This window comes from Penaeus monodon, chromosome 7, assembly GCF_015228065.2.
Source record: "Penaeus monodon isolate SGIC_2016 chromosome 7, NSTDA_Pmon_1, whole genome shotgun sequence".
NCBI lineage: Eukaryota > Metazoa > Arthropoda > Malacostraca > Decapoda > Penaeidae > Penaeus > Penaeus monodon.
In genome coordinates this window covers 29,154,687-29,161,649 of record NC_051392.1, presented here as the reverse complement: position 1 = coordinate 29,161,649, position 6,963 = coordinate 29,154,687, and the positions used below count along the sequence as shown (strand labels likewise).

Sequence of the window (6,963 nt, the reverse complement as noted above, 5' to 3'; positions counted from 1 at the left end):
AGGGCAGCTCAGCCTGGTAATGACCGTGCGAACAGCAGCAGTTGTCTCTACTCTGCGTGCATGAGTGTGAGAGCGAGACTGAGAGCCGACTGCAAAAAAAATGTCAGGAAAGAGAGGGAGCGAAAAAGGAAAAGAGAGAGAGAGAGAGAGAGAGAGAGAGAGAGAGAGAGAGAGAGAGAGAGAGAGAGAGAGAGAGAGAGAGAGAGAAAGCATCACTGACAGTCATCAGGAGTCTCGGTGGGTCGCAGGGGGGTGAGGGTTGTTCACGAAGCATCCGCCATGAGCAGCGCAGGCGAAACCTATTAAGAACTTCATAATCTCTCTTTCACCCCGACAATTTATTTCGGATGACATCACTTACCGCTTTTTAATGGCTTACTCTGAAAGCTCGGCGAGTCGTAGCAAGTCGCGAGGATGGAGGCTTTATGATCTATGAACTGGGAAATATCCTGAAATACCAACAGCCTGTGTTTTCTGTATCGGATGGCAGGTTGAAAGAAAACGAGATGCATTTTCATCAGAGCAATTTATTATGAAATCATAGTATCAGTCTTCTAATTTTCTGTGTCACAAAACACGCAGTTCATATTTGTGCCTCTGCGCGGATGATTTTCATTTATCATTTTCCTATTTTTTTTTTTTTTTTAATTTTAGTTTTATCTAATTTCATTAATTTATTTGTTCGTTTAATAAATAGTTAAAACCATACAGAATCCTATGAATTCACCAGATGCTTTTAAAAAATCAATACAAGAAGCTGATGTTGAAGCTGGCGAGACAGCAAGGGTAACTCAGGACCTTCAGCAGATGTCTTGCCAAACGCCTTTAAGATGCTCTAAGCAACTGCAGCGTAAAATGCTTCAGATATAGAAATACATTAATGCAGCACTAAAAACAAGAAAAAAAATCTGGTTACCCACAGAAGTGAGAATTGAAGAAAAAATCGCGAGAGAGATAGAAATAATAAATAGAAAATTAGGATGTATAAAATACTGGCTTGGCTTACCGCCAGCTGGGGAACCAGAGCGGCGCCCTGGAAGGTGTATATCGTGATGATTTGAAATATGAATCGACGTTGCATCAGTAGCTATCATAAATCCGGGTCAAGGCACGGAGAGAACATAGTGGCTGGATTACACCGAAAAAAGTAAATGGAGATAAAAAACGAAACCAAGAAATTCCGTTATAATTTCATACATACACTTCCGTGTTTACACAATGTGCAATAAAATTAACACGAGTCACAAATAAAGGAATGAACTATTTATCAAACAATATACAAATGCAGCTAAAATCATGTGCCTGAGTCCATCCCTGCGCTGCTTCAGGGGGCAGCATCGGGGGCGGGAAAGGCGTCAGGCAGGGAGCGCTGGGTCAAAACGCTCGCACTTCTCAGCCTCTGTAACGAAACCTTAATTATTTCGGTGTGTTTCTGATCCTCACCTGATAACTGCCTTCATATAAAAAAGGAGAAAGAAAAGGGAAAGAATACTGCTAATTAATGTAGAAGTTTGTATAATTTGATAGAGATTTGTTTGTGGGCCGTGTGTAAAGGGCTTGAAATATTACAGAAGGTTTGTCAGCATCAGTAATACATGGCATGTACATCGTTGACACTTGTCACGTCCACACTGGCTCACCTGGACCTCTCTCTCCGCGGGACAGAAATTTTATTTACTAACAACCGGATCTCCACAAAAATTATTTCCGCGGCTGCTAAAAGAAATATTTTTTGATTCAGTTGCTTACAAAGGACAATTATCAATTGTAAAAATGATTAAATGTGAAAATATATTAATTAAAACTACATATATAAAAGTGGTAAAATGCTTCGTTATGTACAACAGAAAGATTTATTTTATGTTTAGAATTACACGGCTGTAAAACCTAATTGGAGAAATATTTAATATATAACACACTCGTATATGTATAGTTTATTCAGTTTATTCACATTTATTCAGTCATAACTTTTCCCGAGACATTCGTGCCGCCCTTTAAGCTTCCTCGGCGAAGAAAATGCATTTTTGGTGATATAAAAGAATCTGCACAATATTTTGCCTTTTCCATAATTCTAATCTCCGAAAAGATGAACATCAAACTAATGCTACTAACTAATTAGCACACACACACACTACTCTTAAAACCCCGGGATCCTCATAAGATACAAGGTTTCCTCTTACTGTTCACTCACAATAATCACCTTGTTTGTTGCAATACGGCACCTCTGTGCTTGCATCCAACTTCCCGGAAATGCACAACACGAGATGAATGCCTGTGCGTCGCCAGCCATCTACGGGAGCTTTCCTGTCACCCAACGTGCAGAGGCTCTATCCATTACGGTGCTCCATTACAACACGACCCTGCTCCAACTGCCGCCTTCCTAAAGGCATTAAGATAAAGTTCTATCATCCGGCCCTCCATTCCACCATCAATGCAAGGCTGTGTTGCCATCGCCATCTTGTTTTCGTATGGTAGTGCTAAATGATGTGTTCTTGCAAGATGGCTTCTCCCTACAAGCAGCATAATGACCAAAGAGAGAGGTGCTCATGAACCGTCATGTTGCACTGATCAATATCCCGCGGGTTGAGCGCCTCCTCACGCTCTCTGACCTCAAAGGAACATTGCCTTGAGGAGACTTGAGACATCCGACGTCTCCCTTGCATTACTCCTCCCCCTGTTCACCTTTTCGTTCTTGCTCGCGCAGATGCCTACTAATGCTGCACAATATGGCCTCTACTCTTCATCAACATAATTTCTTGATCGACATGACTTTTTCTTGAACTTTGTAGCATGTGCGTAAGCATTACTCTCATGCTAGCCCAATCTTCTATTCATTACCTTTCCCAACCTGCCCGTCCTTATCAGGATAGATATACTTTCCTATACCATTCATACAGAAAGAGAGAATTAAATAATCAAACCAGTTCCGTATTTCCCCATCTTATAACCTAGTATGACACCACTTCTGCCTTGCTACTCCCGCCCCAAGGCGCCCCTTCTCCCCTCGGCTCCTCGCATATCGCCCTTTCGTCTCCGCTCAGAATGGTTGTTCTTGTCCTTTCTTCTCGTGTTCTCTGTTCTTGGAATCACTGTACTATTATTTTACGAGCTTGATTATTTACAGTTGTCGCACTTTTTTAAACTATTCTTTTCGTTTATTTACACCCATCCATCAATCACTACTTTCTGTCAGTTATTACAGATCAGGACTTATGTACTCCAGTTTATGTACTAAGCCTGTTTCAATGTCATGCTTATTTTTCTTTTATTATTGTATCTATATCCATTTTTTAAATTTCTAGTTATTCATACTTTCCTAATATTTACCCCGTATTATCCTTAAATTGTGTAGTTACCATATCTTTATAAATATTTAATCTCATTACTTTTATCTGTTCTCATTCATTTCAGGTATCTTTGAGAGTTAAATATATTTATGTGTAGTTTTATAGTTATGCCACTGATAAACTGAATCTATGCACAGGCACGTATTATGTAGTAATATTTGCTTGAAAGATGAATTTACCAACCAACCTGTCTTATTCTCAATTGTGTAATATTATGTGCTTGATGCAAAGCGTTGGAACCAAATTTGAATATCAGTTGAACCTCTCCCAACTCGGTCTACCCTTGTCTTTTCTTGACTGAACGACGAGAAACAACCTCCTTGCCCTTCCCCCTTCTACTCTGCCCTTCCCCCTTCTACTCTGCCCCACCCCCTTCTACTCTGCCCCTCCCCCTTCTACTCTGCCCCTTCCCCTTCTACTCTGCCCTTCCCCCTTCTACTCTGCCCCTCCCCCTTCTACTCTGCCCCTCCCCCTTCTACTCTGCCCCTCCCCCTTCTACTCTGCCCCTCCCCCTTCTACTCTGCCCCTCCCCCTTCTACTCTGCCCCACCCCCTTCTACTCTGCCCCTCCCCCTTCTACTCTGCCCCTCCCCCTTCTACTCTGCCCCTCCTCCTTCTACTCTGCCCCTCCCCCTTCTCTACTCTGCCCCTCCCCCTTCTACTCTGCCCCTCCCCCTTCTACTCTGCCCCTCCCCCTTCTACTCTGCCCCTCCCCCTTCTACTCTGCCCCACCCCCTTCTACTCTGCCCCTCCCCCTTCTACTCTGCCCCTCCCCCTTCTACTCTGCCCCTCCCCCTTCTACTCTGCCCCTCCCCCTTCTACTTTGCTATTTCACGTCGGCAAGCAGCTTACAAAGTCCTTCTAAACTCACTTGGAAGCGAACCCGTGGCGCCACTTCACTTCTTTTCAGCTATCTTTCAAACTCTTACAGCAACCAGATGGAGACTATTGTTTGGCTAAACCCTGCAAATTTTGAGGCTGCCATTGATCTTACGCAGGTCCTCGCCATAGTTTATTTCATTACGTGTTCCTAATCCTATTAAATTATTTTTCTTTTCATCACAAACCCACTGTTCCGCCCACAACACTGCCGCAGAACACGCGCGCATTTTCCTCACGGCTACTGAACTCAGCAACAAACTTCCTGACTCAGAACCTAATGGATACCTAGGGATGGCCGAGACCTGGGGAACAGCTTCCTGGGAAGGGGAGTGAACGACAGAGAAAACTTGCAGCTCCTCTGAAGCTTTCTTGCAGAGGGGGAAATAGGTACCGTGCTTCGGGAAAAAAAATCTGAAAGTTCATGGTGTTGTATCAGCCATGTATTCTTACTCTCTCTCTCTCTCTCTTTTCTCTCTTTCTCTCAAACCCTTTCTCGCTGCAGCTTTCATCAATCCGTCTGGCCGAACTCCCCCGAATTGTTTCGTTCTTTTCAGCTTCTAATTCAATTAGAATTTTATTCTATTTGCTTCCCTCTCGCGACGTTTCTCTCTACTCACATTTATTCATTGTGTTTGTTATTCTCCATCCTATTTGTTCTCTCTCACCCCTGCTACATTCGGAGAGCTGCTGAGCCTTATTCGCATCGGGCTTGGGATCGCCCCTTTCTCTCTCTCTCCTCCTCTCTCTCTCGCCCCCCTCCCCCACCCTCTCCCTCTCTCTCTCTCTCTCTCTCTCTCTCTCTCTCTCTCTCCCCCTCTCTCTCTCCCTCCCCCCTCTCTCTCCCTCCCTCTTTCTATCTTTCTGTTTTTCCCCCCCCTTTTCTGTCTTTCTCCCTCCCTCTTTCTGTCTATCTCCCTCCCTCTTTCTTCTTTTTTCTTCTCCCCCCCCCTTTTTCTTGTCTTTCTCCCTCCCTCTTTCTGATCTTTCTGTCTTTCTTCTTCTCCCCCCTTTTCTGTCTTTCTCCCTCCCTCTTTCTGTCTTTCTCCCCCCCCCCCTTTTTCTGTCTTTCTCCCTCCCTCTTTCTGTCTATCTCCCTCCCTTTTTCTGTCTTTCTCCCTCCCTCTTTCTGTCTATCTCCCTCTCTCTCTCTCTCTCTCTCTCTCTCTCTCTCTCTCTCTCTCTCTCTCTCTCTCTCTCTCTCTCTCTCTCTCTCTCTCTTAATCACGTACTCTTTGCCTCTCTATCCTGTTTCTTCTTCTTTGTCTCTCTCCCACCCCTCTGTGCCTCTTCTCGTATTCTCTACTTTCCCCCTTCTTTTCTCTGCATCTCTCTCAGAGTATTAACCCTTCTTACCGCCTTTCTTCCATCTGTGTCCTTTTCTCCCCAATTCTACCCCGCTCCTTCCCTCCCCATCCGCGCCCCTCCTTCCCTCCCCCATCTGGGCCCCCCCCTCTCCCTTCTCGTTCACACCCCATCTTCCCCACCCTTCACTCCGTGCCTCTCCCCTTCCCCTCCCCACCCCGCCCGCCCTCCTGCTGCCCCGTGCCTCCCCCACCCCGCCCGCCCTCCTCCTGCCCCAGCCATGCTTTATCTGGCCGTCCGAGCTCCTCTTCGTCTACTTTCTCACTGTCTCTCCCTCGGCCGGTCGGCTGCGTGTGCCAAGCCTCCCTAAGCTCGGTCGCCAGTCGTTGTTGCAACAGATAATCGGAAGTCTCGAGTCGGTGGGCGCGCGGGACAGATAAGGGATCGTAAGGAGAGGGCGAGAGAGACGGAAGGAAAGGAGACGGAAGGGAAGGGAAAGGGAGGGAGGGAAAGGGAGAGAAGGGGGACGAGGAGGAGGACCATAAGTCTGCGTCTCGTCCGCTCGAACGGTTCCGCGTGGCAGATACGGCACTGGCGGAGATTTAAGGATGATTAACCAATCCCGTAATTGTTTCTTTCTCGATTGCCTTTCATGCCTACTCTAACTTCTCGTGTCTTATCGCTCTGTTTTTCTCTCTATTTTTAATGTCCTTTTCTCACTTCTGACCTTCTTTTTGGAACTCATCAGACGTTAATTCCCTTGTCTTTTATCTTTTCCGCACTAGCATATATTCTCATCCCAATCGACCTGCAATTGGCTCTCCTGGCTCTGCCGTGGCTTTCTCTTTAATTGAATGTTCTCTCCTCAACACCCTTAATAGCAGGGCGATCGGGGAAGTATGAGCGGTGTAAGTCCCAGCGCATAAGTTCAGTCCGAATCCGCAGTTCGCATTCGCTTTGTGCGTAAAGTGCGTAGCGCACAGACTTCTTCGTTAGCACGAGTCTGTGCCTCCAGTCCACTGTAAGCTGCAAAGGTCTCGGTGAGTAATACAAGTCGTAATATTTGCCCTGTAAACCGTGTACGCAGTGAAGGTGTCGGTCTGCAAAGGGCAAGCAATGTCTGTGTTGGTCTCAGCGTACGGTCTAAGCGGCGTCCGCAGTGAAGTTGTCGGTCTGCAGTGCGCGCCGCCCCAGCCCTGCACCGCGACTGGACATTCGGACGTTTTCCCCCAACTTGCCGGACCATTGCAAGCCCACCACGCCCGAGCGCCCCTGACGCGCCTTCCCATTTTTATTACTTTACAATATTACTGACACCGTGTAGAATAAACCGCCGCAATTTGTTTAGACGGATCTTCCCCTGCACTCTGCTGGGAGGGATTTATCCAACCGCTTTATCCGAAGCCACTCCTTCCCATCCATTAGTTTTATAT

At 46.2% G+C, this 6,963-nt stretch overlaps 1 long non-coding RNA gene across 1 annotated transcript in view; it reads right to left on the bottom strand.

Annotated features, from left to right (window-relative positions):
• Positions 1–357: 357 nt before the first annotated feature.
• Positions 358–6,963, bottom strand: part of LOC119575198 — a 16,781-nt gene continuing 10,175 nt past the window's right edge. The window contains exon 3 of the long non-coding RNA XR_005228957.1: positions 358–1,399. This is a non-coding gene — a long non-coding RNA (uncharacterized LOC119575198). The remainder of the gene's footprint in view (positions 1,400–6,963) is intronic.